The sequence below is a fragment of the Anomalospiza imberbis genome, chromosome 17 (assembly GCF_031753505.1).
Source record: "Anomalospiza imberbis isolate Cuckoo-Finch-1a 21T00152 chromosome 17, ASM3175350v1, whole genome shotgun sequence".
Classification (NCBI taxonomy): Eukaryota; Metazoa; Chordata; class Aves; order Passeriformes; family Viduidae; genus Anomalospiza; species Anomalospiza imberbis.
The window spans coordinates 2,313,806-2,331,601 of NC_089697.1; the positions used below are offsets into that span (position 1 = coordinate 2,313,806).

Below are 17,796 nucleotides of genomic sequence, written 5' to 3' on the forward strand. Positions count from 1 at the left end.
CTGCCCTGCTGATATTGCTGAGGTAGCCAAGCCTCACTAATGACTCCCCAGCTCCCTGGCTCTGTGGAGAGCTCGCTTCATTCACTTGGGCGCTAAGTGCATTCAGCGCTGCCCAGCTAATAGTCCCTGCCATCACTGGCATACACAGGAGCCCTGCCAAAATGACAATTCTGCCTCTTAAAAACACTCCTCACTCACACCACTACACAAATGGCTCTTCCTCTGTGCCCCAAGCCTGACCAGCCTGTGGGAAATTTCCACCATCCCCTGGAGCTGGCAGCACAGGAGGAACACACTTAGGGGTGTGTTTTGGAGGGGTGTAGGGGCCCCTACACACCTGGAGCCCCATGAGCCAGCATCCCCTGTAGAGTCCAGGCACAGAGAGATCAGGATGGACAGGAAAACCATCAAAGTTCAGTGTTTAGAATCATGGAATGGTTTGGGTTGGATGGGACCTTGATGATCACTCTGTCCCAAACCCCTGAACACCTTCCACCAGAGCAGGTTACTCCAAGCCCTGTCCAACTGGAACATGAACACTGCCAGGGATGGGGGATCCACAACTTCTTGGTCTGTTCAGGGAACGATCCCAGCAGAGATGGGTGCACAGCAGTGACTGTTTCTGCGTGCCTCCTTCCCCTCCCTCTCGTGGGCAGCAGAGGTGGAGAATTTCCATGGATGACTTCTGGAGATTCAGTGATGCACAGGGACTGGAGAGGGAAGGCTGGCTCAGCTACTGCTGCCACACTTTCAACCCATCACACAGCACAGACAAGATTTTCCAATTCATCATTCTTAGGGTTGTCCTCAAGTAGTTACCAGTAACCTGCACTAACGTGCTCCCCATCAACTGGAGCACAGGGCAAGACAAAAACCCAAAAAGCTCAATTGCCAAAGTTGTGAGACCAGGGCACAAAACAACCCAGCAAAGCCTCAAGTTTGTTCTAAACTGCCATTTTCCTTGCCTGGTCACAGCAAAGCCTGTGACACCGTGCCTATAAATTGCCTCTAATGATGCAGCAGTGAGGCAAGAGCCCCATCTGTGCCCGGGCACAGGTGAGACTTTTCACTATCGTGTAAGTGCAGGCTGCCTTTCAATTACACTCACCAGCCCATTAAGCAAATTAGATTTGCATATGAGAGGATAACTAGAAAGTCAAGAAATAGGCCCTGAAGGAAAGTACATTCTATAAGCTACATGTCCCTGGGAAGAAGTGGACAGGGAGTTTGCTGTCCAACCCTGGAGGGCTACTTTAGGTTTTCATGGTGTTCATTTTCTCTTAGTGCTGGCATGGGTTTGAGGACAGCCTCTCCACCAGGCAGAACTGAAGCCAGACAAAGACATCTGCGTTCCCTGCATCCCCACCTCCCTCAAAAGATGCCCATTTCTGCAGGGCTTTGCATCATTTGCAGGTTCTGCCTTGCAGTATGCTGGAAAGGAGATTAAAATACTACTGGTGTGAGAGAATTTCAATTGATCCCACCTGGGTTCCAATAATATATCACTGAACTACAGAATTATTTCCAGCACCCTAAGAAGGTGCAGAGGGACATGATAGCCAGTGGTATGGCATTACACAGGTGTCCCATGTCACTCATGTGGACTAAACAGTTCTGCTCAGGTGACTCTGAAGAATTCATCCGCCTGCACACACTTGTTTTTTTTTTTTTCCTGGTGAGTGTATGCAAAACAGAGACAACCTAGCTCATCTCCCAGAATCCAGATGGCATTTGCAAACCTTGTCTGTGTATCAAATGTTGTTTTTTAGATCAAGTGTCCCTGGTTGACAACACAGAACTTCACGATGCTATCTTTAGAGAGGCTTCTCTGCAAAGAAACACCCTTGGAGCATACGTTGCAGGAATATGCTAATGTGGCAGGGTGTTTTCAGCGGCCACAAATGGATCTGTTTCTGGGAGCTCAGACACCCCACAAGCAGCTGAGACTGGCTGGAGATGAAGGGTCACCCAGCCCCTATGGAATAGATGCACCAACAAGTTAAAAATCACAGAGAGAGGTTAAGGTACACCACTGGAGAGATGCAGGGTGAGCTCACAGCAAGAGCACTCACACACAAATGATGACTACCAAAAAACCCTGCTAAAAGAGTGAGGGCAGCTCAAAACAGACAGCAAAATCCGAGACTTTCCATTCCTTGACTTCTCCTACAAGTTCAGAGATTCTCACCCTGTTTCCTGTTCAGCTAACTAAAAGGATCTTATAAAAACCCAATGATGTTTCTTCCTCAAGGTCTTCACTTCCTCCTCCACATTTCATGCAAAGATAAAAGCAGCACATGCAAAGTAAGTTCTTTAAAATCAGCCCATTAATAAAGAACAAAACTCTACAAAACTTACAGTCTTACATATTTCTGAGATGGTCATGCTACCTTCAATGAAAAAAAAACGGTAGCAGTTGTTAAAAGAAAAACTAGCACCCCCAAAAAAACACCCTGAGTTGTTTTCTATTCTCCTCAGCTCCAAGAACAAGAATCACCACCTGCATGTGAAAAAGCATGAAAAAACCCTGACTTATACACACTCCCCACTAAGCAGCAAAATGGCTTAAGAAAAAAACAAGAAAAAACAAAGAAAGCTGCAGAAACAGGTTATGGTACAGCTCAACCCTGGGATCAGAAGGTGACACCAACAGCACTGAGGTGGCAGAAATAACCCCTCATGCCCGCTGCTGAAAAGAACATTTCAGAACAGTGACATCAGGTAAAGCAGCAGCTTTTGAAAAAAGAAAGTGATCCAGGAGGTAGCTCCTTCCATATTGCAGGCGCTCACAGTAAACACCATATGGCCTGTTAATTTAATTAGGGAGAAGAAACCCCCTAAGTTTGAGATTTGACTTTGAAGGGTTTAAAACAAGTCTGAGGAAAATCGCTCGAGATATTCCACGAGCTTGCCTCGCCTCCTTCATCCACCTTCTGACCCGCTGTAGCCGGTGGCTCTCCCCAGGCTGCACAGCACCCCTAAGAGCTGGGATATTTTTAGAAGTCCACTACCTTCCCCACCACTGCACCTGCACAGATCCTTCCCAGGAAGAGCTGGGTGGTCCATGCCAGGCAGCCAAGCCAGGAGAGGTCTGGATCAGGAAGGAGGGACATGCAGTAAATAAACCAAGTACTTCAGCTGAACAACATTCTCAGATAGCAACCAGAATTTTTATTTTAAATCCTCACAATCTACATTGGCAGGTCCCACATGTCAAAGACAGGATGCAGCTCGTGCTGAAGGTCAGCCTGACAAATGGTGGAGCACCAATGCTGAGACACAAAGCCTTAGGGCAAGTCCACTCCCCATCCATAAGTAAGGTTGCATCTGTAATCTTGAGATCAACCAACCAAGCTCCAGCTGTCCCTAAAGATTTCTGTATCTGAGCAAAGTCTCAGTGCAGTGACTCTGCTGAATAAAATGTCATTCTCCATTATGGCTATATCTTCCATGTCTCTTTGTGAGCAGAGAGGGGCATTTCTAGGATCATTTCCAGCTAGAGGTTTGCTTTCCTGCAAATGTACCACGATGGGACACTGCAGCACCTCTGCCACGCTGCCCTGCCAGGTCTCTGCTCAAACTGCTCAGTGCATCACCAGCAGGAACAAGAGAGATCCCATGGAAGTGGCTGCTGGGGCACCACCAAGAATGCAAAGCCACACAAGGTGATAATTCCCTGAGGAATGGCCTCCCAAGCTGGAACAGCTGAGGCGTACCAGGTTCTGGTAAGGTCTCACCTTCAGCAGCCCCTGAGGTGAGGCAGCAGCAGGAACATCTCCATGGTGCTCCAAGGACCACCACCCCCTCATGAGCTGCTGTGGCAGGAGCCTCCAGCACAAACCCCACCAGCACAGCCTTGGGGGGTCCAGCCGGGTGAGGGAAACCCAACACTTCTCCAGAGAGGTGTGACTGACCGACCTCAGGCTGCTCAGGCAGGGACACAGAGGGAAGCTCTGCCTGATGCCTCCAGCACGGGCATGAGCTGCCACCCTCCTCTACTCCTGCCTGGCACAAAGTGGGCCAGGGCTGGGTGGGCCGATGGCACGTCACAGGATGTGACCCACCTGTGTTCCCCAGCGTGCCTCTGAAGAGCAGGTGCATTTCCCAGGCTCAGGTAGGGCAGCAAGGGATGCTCCCTCCCTCCTGCTCTTGTCAACTGCAGCCCATCTTATCGTGAGGAAAACCCAGGATGCTCCATGCCAGCACTACCCCAGGGGATATTTTAGGAGATCTGGACTTTCATGGAACCTGCTGCCCTGTAGATAAATCATACCACAAGAAAATCACATTGCTCCTAGAAATTTGTAACCTCAGTTGGCATGGAGTTTCTCCTTGGCTCCTCTCAATAGCTGACTACACTCAAAAATTAACATCCCACTTGTTTAATTATGTTTTCCTTTCCTATCCAGACCCAGGCTGGGATCTGTGTATCTCTTTAATAGGTGTGTCACAGCAGTATGCCAGAGTTTCCCATTTTCTAGTAAAAAAAAAACAACAAACAAACAAACAAAAAAAAACCCCAACAAGCCCAAACCCAGATAACAAAACATCTAAAGCCCAGCAGACTTCTTCCTGCTAGCAAGGAAACCTCCTCTCAGGACACCACAAAGATTTAATTTACTACCAATTGCCCTCTGGTTATTTTACATTTATGGGGTGGGGGCTGAAGAAAGGAAGAAAGCAGAGAGGGTGTAATTAGCTTTGCTTGTAAAATGTTCATCCCAGTTGTAACAGCAACTGGAGCCTATCGGGGGCTTAATAGATTTCAGGGTTTTGTTGAAGCTGAAGGGTCTGTGTGGGGCGGAGGGAAAGGCTGGGAATAAAAAAAAACGGGAAAAAATATTAAAAAAAAAAATCAATAAGTGGATCCTACATCTTGCCACAGCCCCATATGGAAGTAATCAAGCACAAGGGTGGCAGCTGGGGCCAATAACAGTCACCTGCAGTTGAGGGACGTGGGGGTTTGGGATGGGTTTTTAATGCTAATTTCCTGGAGGAACAATGCGGGCGCGGGCGCGGAGCGGCAGCGAGCGCGGCTGAATGGGGAGCAGCGGAACAATGGCTGCACCTGGCGCTGCGGGCAGCGCACGGAGCGGCAGCGCCCGCCACATCTGCTCGCACAATGCCCGCTCCCCCCTGCAACAGGTCCGAGCCGCAGCCCTCCTCATCCTCCCCTCCGCCACGGCTAGCGACACTTTTGGGGCTTTCGAGGTTTTTTTTTTTTTTTTTTTTTTTTTGGTGAAAGGGATGGTGACACGGCATCCCGCCGGCAGGTTGCGGCATCCCGCTGCCACAGACGAGGCGAGGAAGGAAAACTGACTCTTGGCTTTGAAGATCTGCAAGTGTTGGTTCTCCTAAATGGTTCTTCTGGCCACCTGTGACCGTCCTCCTTCAATACCCCAAGTCGTGCTGCAGCCACCAGAGATGGGAATCCCGCGGCCGGCAGCGCGCCGAGGAAATTCAGTACGCGTTATTCTAAAACCTTAAGCTTAGCTTATAAAAATGCCACTGCCCAGCCCAATAAAAGGCATGATAGTTACACTTTAAAATGCTTTGAAACCTCTGAAATTGCTATTGTCCTGTCGGACATAAGCTGCTGACACACAAAGCCGTGCTAAGGTCAAGGTCCTGCCTCAGAAAATTGCTTGCAGACCCAGGAACTGAACCCAAGCCTCTCCGTGCTGCGCTTTAACTGTGGGATCACCGCTCACCATTTCTTCCTGGCTGCTGCTCCCGCTCTAAACAAAGGTTTTTCCAGCCGTTCCCTGAACGCTGCATGAATTAAGGCAGTCTCCCTCATGAAAATAAAAGTTGAACAGACTCCCAGAGACCTGCAGTGACGCTGCCCCCAGGGACTGCTCTGGAGTGTCTGTCGAAACACATTTCATACCTAGCTCCTAACAAGCAATCAGATATGGAAATAGTCACTAGATAAAGGCAAGCTTACAATCCAGCCCAGAACAAGTATGGATAAGCCAGCTCTTCTAATGGAAAAAAACCCAACAGGCAACAGATTATGACCATCTCCTGCTCAGATTTAAAAACTAGCCAGCATTGACTTAGATCTGCTGCATGTGCCCAAGTCCTCAAATGACTGCGTTCAGCTCTCCAGCTATACTACAAACATCACACACACACGTCAAACAAATCTTGTTTTTTTGTCCAAACCTTAAAAAAACAGATCTGGAGAAAACAAGAGGCCACCTGGCTCCCCCATCCCATCCCATAACCGTGGGAGAGCGCTGCCTCCTGCTAAATGCTGCTGCTGGTTACTGCATTTATGGGTTAATTTGGGGACTGGAGGGCTGATTGACTTGAAAACTCAGCTCCTGCAGTCAAACCACACAAACCTGTCAAACCAGTGATAACCTCTACAAGCCAAACTCCACCGTGGACTAAGCAATACAAAGCTCTGTGAAGCAGCAGTAAGATCATTTGGGACTCACACTCAATGCGACAGGGGAGGCAGCATTAAGTGAAATCCCACTCTCTTGGGGACCCTGGTCCTGTAAGACTCAGAAGAATAAACCAGAGAAAAACCCAAACCCAACAGCCTGACCCAGGGTTCACGTGAGCAAAGCTCCCTTTGCTTTGGCAGGTTTAAACAAGCCTCTGCAACACCAGCAGATGCAAGTTGCAAAAATAGCAGCATCCTGGAAGTAAGCAGGGGCTGTGGCTCCAGTCCCTGGGCAGAGCAGAGCATGGCTTGGCATTTTCACTATTAAATGGAGTTTCTGCTCTTTTCCTCGGGGCATTCCCTGTGTAATAGAGTTCTCAGATTAACGATTTATTCTCCTTGCCTTTAGCAATTCTGCTCCTTCCTCAAACCCTTCAAAATCCTTCTCTTGGCTTAACTGCACTTTCCTGTTGGCAGTATTTGCTCAAACTGTCTTTGCTTTACTCCTTTTTCCTTGTTTCCCACACTGGAGTCTCTGAGTTTTGCTTTGTGTGTTTCTCTAACTGCTCGATGTGCTGGGCTACCTGGCTGTGAAGGGCACAGTCATTTAGGTGAAGCCTAGGTAGTTCCAAAAATCAGACTAAACATCTTTTCCATATTAATAGTGAAAATCATGTCATCCAGCAGAAAATAGCAGGGGGAAAAAAGTGTCTTCACTTGGATGTCCTGCACCATTTCTATAACATTATTAGGTCTGGTGACGGAGTTTCAAGCCACCCTCTTCCCCAGAATACAACCACCTCTCTCGTCTAAGCACTCAGCTCATCAGGCACAAGAAATCCTTTTTAAAAATAAAGAAGCCTGAGGAATAAAAATAAAGTTTCCTGCAGGGCTTGAGCAAGACTCTAGCAAATTAGCTGTTTAATGGCCAAATCGTGCTGCCCTGATGCCGGCAGAACTTCCGTTTGCTTAATCAGGGCTCGACCCGCAAGGAGACCGCAGGAGCAGCTGCTCCAATACCCTGCACTGCCTTCACAAACTCGGGAAGTCTCCAGGAGAGCTGCAGCAGAGGAGCACGGCTCTTTACTCCTAGATATCATCACACTCTGTATGGCTTTGCTGGACATTTTTGGGGTTTCAAACTCCTTTGTGCTGGTGCACTTTGAAACATGGAAGTGCACACACTCCTCCTGCCTCCTCTCCAGGAGCACACAGGAGGTGTGTTTGATGTGTATCTAGAAGCAGACTTATAATATATAGTATTTCTAAAAGCCTCTACCCAAATGCTTACATGCTGCAAAAGAAGGAAAATCCTAAGGTGGCCCATGGAGTGGCCAAACTGGCCGAGCACAGAGCTGCAGCCCAAGCATGCTGCCAGGGAGCCCAGCCAGGCTCTCCCTCAGGAAACCCTGTCATTTGGCATGTTTAAAGCTAACCCGGACAAAGCAACACCAAAGGGAATCATCCTGCACCAGGCAACCCAGCAAATACTCCTTTCTCTTTTTCCAGCCTGACAGCAGGCGATACTCAGCCACATTTCAGCTCCCCAAACTTTGAGTGCTGATTTTGGTCCATCTCCTGTAGCTGGGCAGGATTTCTCCAGCACATAAAATGGACTGAGTATCATTGCACAGGAGCTGAGTGGTGTAGGGGGCAGAAAAAGCTGGTAATATTTGGGGGAGCAGCTTAAACATGCAACAGAGGGATCTCTACAACAAGCTACACCAGAGGGTCAGAGGAGTAATTTCAACTGCTGAACCTTCCCAAAAGACAGGGAGGGAGCAAAAGGACAGGTTTAAACTAAATATACAAGATACGGGGATTACAATAGAAAAAGAGAAAATACAGCCTGTCTACAGCCTGACAGTGAAAATATATAGGGGAGGTGTGTTCTGGTATCACAAGATTGATCTGGGAGATTTAGATGCTGGGAGCATCAGTTGCTGCTCAAGGAGTGCAAAGACAAAAAGGGAGCAGCCTCTGACACAATGCAGAGAAGCCCTGAAAACACGGGGGAAATTAAGGAAATTTGGGAGCCAATGGAAGAAATCCACCTCTGCAGTTTACACCCCCCCCCAACCCCAGCTTCAATACCGGCATGCAGAAACCAGAGTAAACCTAGGCACAGCAGAAAACCACGTTCTGCTAAAACACACAAAACCCTTCCTGCATTGCCATTTCCCCAGAAAACGCCAAATCCCAGCCCTCTGCTCATGGAGGGGGGGTGGGGGGGAAGAAAAAAAAAATAACCATTCCATAGCAACCCAGAACGAGCTGTACCGCAGCTCTCCTCAGAGAGAGTTTAGTGTTTTTTCAGCTGCAGAATCCTCGCATGCAGCCGGCTGGGTTATTGAAGTTTTCACCAGCACTGCAGAGGACCGAGGCAGGGCTGGCAAAGCGCTGCGGCCGCCGCTCCCAGCCGCTCCCCGTACCTGCTCCCCAGCTGGAGGCTCTCCCCAAACCTTGCAGGGCTGAGCATCCCCCCGAGCATCCCCCGCCGCCCCGGGTACGCCGAGCGCTGCTCCAAAATAATCCCGTTCCTTGCTTACCCTAGCCAGCGAGGTTGCAAGGATCCAGCTGCTGTGCAATACACCTCGTTTCTTTCAAACAGAAAGAAAAGCGCTCTTCCTCCTCCTCCTCCTCCGCCCGTGATCTTCGAGCGCAGCCGGAGCCCAGCCTGCCTTCTCCTTTCATTAGCTGGACATGTGTCAGGTCCCGCACATCTGCGATTTCTCACTGCCTGGAGCCGCCTGTCCGATTCCAGGGAAACACAGATGGATCCCAGATGGGAAGGTCCTGCCAAACAGACCAGCTCTCCACCTTGCCAGAATACCCAGCTTAGAGGCACACACCCTCGGCTCCCTGCCTGCTCCCTGCCTGCGCCGCGCTGCTGCCAGGCTGCTCGCCAGCTGATGTCACCAGGCACACACCTACCAGCGCCTCGCCGCCCGCCTGACATTAACTTGTTAAATACACCCAATTTGTTTATGGCCGGCAGGAACAGCGAGGCAGCGGCAGGAGCAGAAGCAGCTCCGCCGCCCCCCTCCCCAAAGCAGCCTTGTGCGGCACCGGGGGCACAGCAGCCGCTGTCTCAGCCCTGGCTTTGGAAACCGGGATGAGCTGTCGGGTAAACCGGCGGATTAATTTTCCGAAGGTTTCCCCATGCACGTAAATCTTCGCTGCAAACTCCACCCCCCCCACCGCCCGCAAGCCCAGTGCCAGAGTTTGCGGCGCTGGAAAACTGGCATGTGTTAGCAATTAGAAGCAACAACAAGATAACAAGATACTGATGTTGCAAGGGTACCAAACGCGGACTGGAAAATTCAAAGGAAGAGCAATTAAATGTGTAACATACTACCCGGCTCGAAGAGGAAGTGTTAAAGGAAAATGTAAATCCGGAATGTTTTATGCCCGGAGTAAACTCCACCAGAGATCTCAGAGCAGTGAGGGAGGCCCGGAGCAGGAACCCACTGGGCAGGACCACATTTGGGCATTTCCCTCCTGCCATTAATGCACGGACGTGGCTGCTGTGCCACCTCCAAACCTCCTGGTAATCCTGACAGGCTGCTCCCCGAGGTGCGGCGTGAACAACAGATATTAACTGGAGGCCCCTGACTAATCCCATCAGCCCGGCACCATTCACCGCCAGCCGGGCGCTGGGCAAACACGGATTTACACAACAGCATTCCTGGCCACGTCCCTGCCTGCCGGGGGACTGCCCCGAGCAGCGGCCATCACCCCTCCAGACTGCCCAAACCATCCTGCTCCACACCTCCCACTGCCAGCTCCTCCCAAACCGCCCCAGGAGGAGAAGCAGTGTTTGCATTTTGCCTGCAGACCATGCACAGGCACATTTTATGATCTCAGAAGGGATCCGCTGCTCCAGTCCTTACAGCTTAACAGGTTCACGTCTTGATCCTTTCCAAATCTCTGCAGTCAACAACACCTCTCTCTCCAGCTACTTTTTTTGAGAACCAGGGACCTCAACGCTTCCCCAGCCAGCAAACTAAGAGCCTGACACTGCTCAAGCTGGGGGATGCTGCTTTTTCACAAGTCCAAAAATCATACATGCCAAATTCTCCACAGTTGGTGCAGGCATGACAGGATAGTTACTTGTTCACAGGCAGCAAAATGCTCCTTTTTATGAAATTCCCAGTGCTCTGGCAGGCTACTGCTAACTACTATGTCCATAAACCTTCTGGAGGTACTGCCCCCTGGCATCTCACCTAACCCTTCACCCTGGCTTCTCTGCTGCTTACTCCTAATTAGTTTAAGGCACCTCTGCTTCCCTTTGGGAGGGGGAAAAGGCTGTAAAGGGAGAAAGCTGCTTTAAAGGAAGCATTAAAAAGCATTCTGCAAGCAGGCACGGCATGAGTCCATGAACACAGGGGCCACGATCTCCTCCTGCAGAGGACGGGCCTCCCAGTATAGGCAGGATGCTGCATGATTATGGGGGGGCCATTTGGGCAGATTTTTGGGTTGTTGTAGGAGCACATGAAGCTGCTGCTTCCCCAGCTGGGCAAACACATTACTCTGAGAAAAACAGCCTGGCTGCAGGCAGAGGGGACACAGGCTTACAGCAGCTCTCCCTCCTCCAAACCTCACCCAAGAGCAGCAATTCCACATGCTTCAGTTAAGAAAAAAGAAGTGAATCACATTCAAGTATCAGCACACAAACACCTGGAGCATCCCAAGAGATGATGCTCAGGCAGCAAAACAGGTTGGGAACAGGCAGATCCAACAGTGCCTCCCAGCACCCCAGTCCCCACTGGAGGGGCTGCTGGCAAGGCACATCAATAAAACATTTAGGTTCAGAAAGTTCAGCTCACTGGGGCTTCTGACACTTCTGATGGAGGTTGCGCAAAACAGCGAAGCTCTCAATATTTCATAAGCTGAGATGGAAAAACCATCTCTAAATTACACAGACAATGAAGGGAGGCACAACCCAAGCAGCTCCACCAAGAGCAGAACTAATAAAGTTATTTTCCTATGGACTTGCATCTCATGGTTGGCTCCCTGGCACCTCAGGCTGTGAGGTCCCCAACAGGAGCCGTCCCCGGCCGCGTCGTGGCGACAGCGGTGGCTCTCATGTGGAGTCTCTGACGTCTTCTAACAAGCAAGCTCATGTTGCAGCTCTGTCCCCAGTGGAGATGGCACCAGGCAGATGGATGCAGCCCTGTGCTCCCAGCATTAAGAATCCAGCATCAGACACCGCTGCTCCCTGTGCTGCCCTCTCCCACCACCCCCAGACCAGTCTGAACTGGGCAGGGAACTCAAAAGCTGACTTTGGTCTGGGTGTGACAGCGGGGGGGATGCTCTGTGATGAACAGCAGACGCTCAAGAGATGTCACCTGGCATCTGTCAGGTCTTTGTGTCAAAGCCATAAAAGAAGTACCCTCAGAAGGCACGGGGGACATCCCAGGGCTGGGATAAAGGGGCTTTATGTGAAATAGGTAACTAGCACAAGGTGTTCCCTTGCCTGCTTTCTTAACCATATTTCAGTTTAAGGACCTGAATAGCTTGAAACATTGCATACAAACAAAAGCTATCCACAACTGTGACAACTGGATTCTAACTACTGTCAACCATGGCCAAATAAATCTCTTTAATGTTTTTACAACCTAAAGCACTTTGAAATGTCAAGAACTAAGGTCACTGCAAGTATTTTAAGTATAGTTACAACGACTTTATAAACCTTCATGTAAAGGCACACAACTCTTTGTCACTGTGTCCACAGCCCAGTGTCTAAAACACCACCATCCTCAGGGAAGACATCCCCACTTCTTGCTAGGGAAGCAAGAATAAGCCAGACATCATGGCTCACCATTAGAGTAAGAAAGAGAAATGTGTGCTTTTGGGTTCTCCAGGTATAAAAACTATGGACACCAGGGTGCCCCGAGTGGAAGCCATTGCCTAACCTTCTTTGAAAGGCTCATGGATTGTGTCTTCCATATGATCCATGTGCCTCAGCTCACCCAAACCATGACCTATCCCTAAGCTCACCACTGGCAGAGGCAGTATAGAATCACAAAATCCCACAGTGGTTTGGGCTGGAAGGGACTTTGCAGCTCATCCCATCCCACCCTCTGCCACGGGCAGGGACACCTTCCACTGTCCCAGGGTGCTCCAAGCCCCATCCAGCCTGGCCTTGGACACTTCCAGAGATCCAGGGGCAGCCACAGCCTCTCTGGGCACCTGTGCCAGGGCTCCAAGTTGCTCCAACCCCCATCCAACCTGGCATGAGGAGTCCATCCACATGTCATCTACTGACCCCTCTCACTGTTCCCAAGAGGCTTGTCTGCTCCTAAATATGCACGAAATCAGATTTTGCAGCCCAGACATCACCAGCACAGCAGAAGGAAGCAGAAGTGCAGGCAGCATGGGGAGTACTGCTCTCCCCGGCTCACCATGCTAATCTGCTTCTGCTTTCTTCTCCTGGGAATGTTCCATGGAAAGAACGATGCAAGCGAAGTTTGAACACTGGGAGCTATTGATACCTGCTGCTCAGTGTGGTTTCTGAGGAAAGCAAGGAAATCTGAAGAATTTTTCCAGTTTGCAGTGGAATTTTTATGCCTATCACAGCCCATTGCCACAGTGAGCACAAGAGACCCGAACTGCTTCTGATTTCTCTGCTTATTCCACAGATACTTCACTATGTGCCTTGGATTTATTTTTTGCCTGCTCTGTTCTTACCTCAGAAAGAAGCTTCACTTGAATTCAAGGCAACCCTGGAAAGCCTTTGCCTTTTTAAGCTGACCACTTTCCATTGCACAGAAAAATAAATCCAAATGCACTAAGGCAGCCAAAGCCATTTATCAGGCTAAGTAGAAACCGTAAATTCATGCTAACTGGAATCTGATGGAAACCAATTGGGATCCTCCTCCTCCTCCAGGCTCAGGTCTGGCAGGAAAGTCAAACATTTTATTGCCTTCTTTATGCCTTACAAGACAGTGGAGCCAAGAAGAGACTGCTCCCTTTGAAGCAATGCTGGTGGGGTTGCAAGGGACACTCAGTGACTTGAGTTCAAGCTCAATCCCCAAAACAGAGATTAGACCTCTCCATTCCTGGCAAATTTATCACATTTAACAAACATCCTCTTTTTAATATATCCATTATTTGAATTAGCACATGGCAGATTATGTTAACAAGCTTAATTTGTCACAGAATTGTGGAGAAAGGTTTGGGTTGGAAGGGATCTTAAAGCTCATCTCCTCCCACTCCCTGCCAGGGACACCTTCCACTGTCCCAGGCTGCTCCGAGCCCTTTCCAGCCTGGCCTTGGGCACTGCCAGGGATCCAGGGGCAGCCACAGCTGCTCTGGGCACCCTGTGCCAGGGCCTCAGCACCCTCACAGGGAACAATTCCGTCCTAATACCCTGTCTAACCCTGCCAAGGCACACCCTGTTACCACTTCCAGACCCTTGTCCAAAGTCCCTTTCCAGCTCTCTTGGAGCCCTGTTAGGCACTGGAAAGGGCCCTAAGGTCTCCCCGGAACTTTCTTTTCTCCAGGCTGGACATCCCCAGACTCTCCCCATAGCAGAAGAGCTCCAGCCCTCAACAAAACCCAAATCCAATCACATTGCCTCCTTCAGGAGTGAACATGAGCAGTGTTTGGCTTTTGTGCCATTTTAATCCTCCCCAGAGAGGGGCAAAACCACATTAAAAGTTGGCCTTAACTGAGCTGGAAGAATTTTACACCCAGAACATCCACAATCAGACATCACCAAAAAAAATTCCCAAAACAATTAGGGGGAGCAAAGATGCAACAAGGAATTAAACTCAACCTGAGGAAGTTATTGAAACTACTCCTGGCTACCCATTAAGGGAGGGGACACACATCACCTAAGCACATGATGCTTTATTCTTGTGGCCACATATGTAAAGATAAAAACATGCAGGAACTGATGTCCTGTGCAAAAATATCCCCTCCAAAACATCAAAACAATTCCTAAATCTAACACCCTTGCTCTGATTAGAAATCCAAGCTTCTGTAGCTGTCACGGGTATTTAAACCAAACACAGAAATATGGAAAAAATGAGTAATCCTATTTGGAGAGAGAGTAAAATCCAGCCTGCAGAGGATTAATTCTAGTCCAACAGCCCTGCAGCTTGACAGTATTTTGCAGATCAATAGCAGTGCCATTTGATTACAGAGATTTGTTCAAATACATATATCCACTCCCCTCCAATTGTCATTTCAGTGATTCTCAACTTTAGTTGTCCAACACCCGGACCAGGAGCATTCCTGGCACTGGAAGCTGTGTGGATGGAGCTCTGCTGCAGCTCTCAGCCACTTCTCCACTACTTTAGAAAACCCCATTTCCTGTCTACATCTGACAGTTTTGCCCCACTCTTTGCAAGACCATCGTCTTTAGCACCTGTTTATGGTGCAGACAGGCTTTGGAAGCCAAAATCCTCCCTTTTTCAGGTGAGGTGGTGGCTTTGAGAGCTGAGTCCTGGATCAGGCATCCTACTCCAGGCCCTCAGTGCTCCTCACCACCACATGTGGAAGACCATTTACAATTAAGAAAGCACAGGTTAAAGCCTAACGAAGCAGCAGAATTTGGGTTTTTTGCCTCATCCCAGGGGCCACTGTGAGTACAAAAACACCAGTGATGTATCCTAAGCCCCTTCCCTACAGCAGGCTCACTACATCCCAGTTTGCTTCCAGCACCTCCCTCCCCTGGTGCCTTCCGTGCCACAAGCTCTGGCTCTTCCCCTGAGAATGGCTTTTCCTTCTTTATCTCGGGTTCTTTTAACAGAAAGAGCTTTTCCTTCTTTATCTTGGGCTCTTTTTTTTTTTTTTTTTTCCCAACTTCACCCTGAGCTTCCCTCTGCTCCAGGCCCTGGGACTGCACATCTGTGAGGGCTGCTGGGGCTCTGCTCCTTTCCCAGCACTTCAGAGCAGAAAGTGGTACCTCCCCACCACACAGCCACCCAAGCAGGGTTCTGTTCTCATTAATTAGGTGTCACTAACCTGGTAACATTGATTAAAAAAATCCAACTTCCAGTCTCACTTAAAAAAAAAAAAATCCCAAGTTGTTTTGTTTGTGACACCCAGCAAAACCACCAGCTGTGGATTTTAAGCAAGGCTCCCCGGCAGCATCCCAGTTTGTTGGCTTTGCAGGTTTAGCAGTGAGCAGGGTTCCTTTCCTTCCAACCAATCACAAAAACCACATTTCAAACCTGGCTTTTTGCTAGTTTTTCCTCCCTTTCCTTTCTACCCATTTTTCTTCGGCAGCTCCCTTCTCCTGCTCCCCGCTGACCCTTTAGACCTGGCAAACGCTGGCTTTGGGGAGAGAGAAAAGAAGAAAGAGCCCAGCGCAGCCCTTTGCGCCTGGCCCGGCATTCCAGCGCTGCGCTCCCGGCTCCACAAAGTCTGATTTAGGAGCACTGCTGGGAGCTATTAGTTTACGAAAGCCCAGCACGCCCACCCAGGCTCAGGGACGGCAGAGGCTCCCCTTTCACCGCTGCCATGTGCCTCCCATCCCGCCCGGAGCGCTGGCAGGGCACGGAGCCAAGGCAGGGCACAGGGGACAGGGCACAGGGGGTCATTAATGGCATGCTGATTAAGGGAGTCCAGCCTCCATCCAGGCTCCATCAAGGCAGGGCACAGGGGACAGGGCACAGGGGACAGGGCACAGGGGACAGGGCACAGGGGACAGGGCACAGGGGACAGGGCCGTGCTGCCGCAGGACAGGGGGTCATTAATGGCATGCTGATTAAGGGAGTCCAGCCTCCATCCAGGCTCTCCTTTTATCCTGCCCGTTGCTGCTTTGTTGCCGTGTCCTGTACCCACTTCTTCCTTTTTGTGTCTTTTTTGTTTCCACTACCATGCTTTTAATCTCTTTGTTTCATCTGCTTTTTTTTTTTTTTGCTGTATTTTTGCTTCCCTTCGCCAGTCTCTGCTTCCACCATCTCCAGGCTCCTCATGTGCCTCCATCCCTTCCCCAGCAGCTGATCCTGAAAATCATCACTGTCCTCCCAACCACTGGAATGCGCTGAGCAAGCTCAGCCACCTGCCCAGGTGTCTGCTACCTGACCCTGTTACCCTCCCAGAATTAAAGCATGCATCAGCCTCCCAAAAATGTGTGCCATGGGGAACTTATTGGTGTGCTCTGCCAATACCGTCAGACTTTGGCCAGCTCATTACCCCAAAACGCCTGGTGTGGACGTAAGACAGAGTTAACTCTCCAAAACTGAAGATCAGCTCAGTGGTGGGAGAAGCAGTGAGAAAGGAAAATGGGAAAACAAGCAAATGAAGCATCATTTTGGAGTCATCAGGGTTTTGACATTCTCCAACTGGCTTCTATTAGCATTGCATCTGTTTGGGTGCCTGAAGGAGAAAAAAAAAAAAATCAAAGGAAAGACTCATTTCCAGAGGTACAGAGCAATCAGCAGGTTCTCTGTGCTTCCACTGCCTCTGGAGTGTTTGGATGCAGCTCAAGGAGGACCAGGCACAGTGAACAAGGACCTGAAATTTTATTACTTTCCCCTCCTGCCGGAAGCAGAGCCTATTTGCAGATTTACAGCTCGTGTCAACAGGAAGTTCGTGTTTACAAGTTTCCTGGAAAAAAAGCCAGCATTCCTGTCCTTCACCACAGCCCGGTGGGAATGCTGCCTCGTGGGGGAGTGCTCAGATGGGTATGGGAGACAGGAATGAGTTTTGGCCATGTAAAACATACAGACAAATAGATAAAGCTAGGAAAAAAAAAAATTGAAGACCAGAAGGAGAACAGTAATTCAGCAATTTGGTGGAAAATGCACAGCAAGACAGCACAGCCGTGTCTGGAAAAATACTTTTGTAGCATCTGGGATTCACACTTCAAAGAAGCAGAAGAATTTTAAGAGGATGAAAAGCTATATTCAGGCTAACATGAATTTTTCTCTTCTGGCCCAACTCTTCTGTCATTCCCATTACACTGTTCCTCCAAGAGTCACAGCCAAGCTCAGCTGGTCACACTGGGGTGGGCCCTCCTCTCCCAGTAAAGGCATTAATGGGACCACAGTGTGTCTGGTGGTGCTGCTGGATGCACCAGGACCTGCCAGGATCCATCCATCCCCAAGCTCAACCCCAGATGCAGCTGAGGACACTGTTTATTGCCTTCACAAATTGGAGCCCTGGGCCTGAACAGCCCTATCTTGTGAAACCTGGATTTAAAATCTTCCCCTTTCATATGGTTATTAAAACAAACAAACAAACAAAACTCACCAAAAACCAAAACTGAAACCAAACCAAAAAAAAAAAAAAACCACTCTTTGTTCCAAAATTACACAAATCAAGAGGACATGAGGACAGCCAAAGGTCAAGCAGCCAGAGCTCTACCAGGATGCCAAAGACCCAAATCAGTAAATATTTATTTAGGTCAGGCTGTAAAGTTTAGTAAAGACAGATATGGA

General features: G+C 49.4%; 1 protein-coding gene across 6 annotated transcripts in view; it reads right to left on the bottom strand.

Annotated features, from left to right (window-relative positions):
• The window catches only part of CBFA2T2 (CBFA2/RUNX1 partner transcriptional co-repressor 2), a 58,277-nt gene that overhangs the window by 27,699 nt on the left and 12,782 nt on the right, over window positions 1-17,796 (bottom strand). Inside the window, exon 1 of one of the 6 annotated variants that reach the window (XM_068207459.1) lies at window positions 8,947-9,375. The exons of the other annotated variants lie outside the window; for them this stretch is intronic. The gene's annotated coding sequence lies outside the window, so the exon portion shown is untranslated. Of the gene's footprint in view, window positions 1-8,946; window positions 9,376-17,796 lie in introns of those variants that run through there. 6 annotated transcript variants of the gene reach the window in all.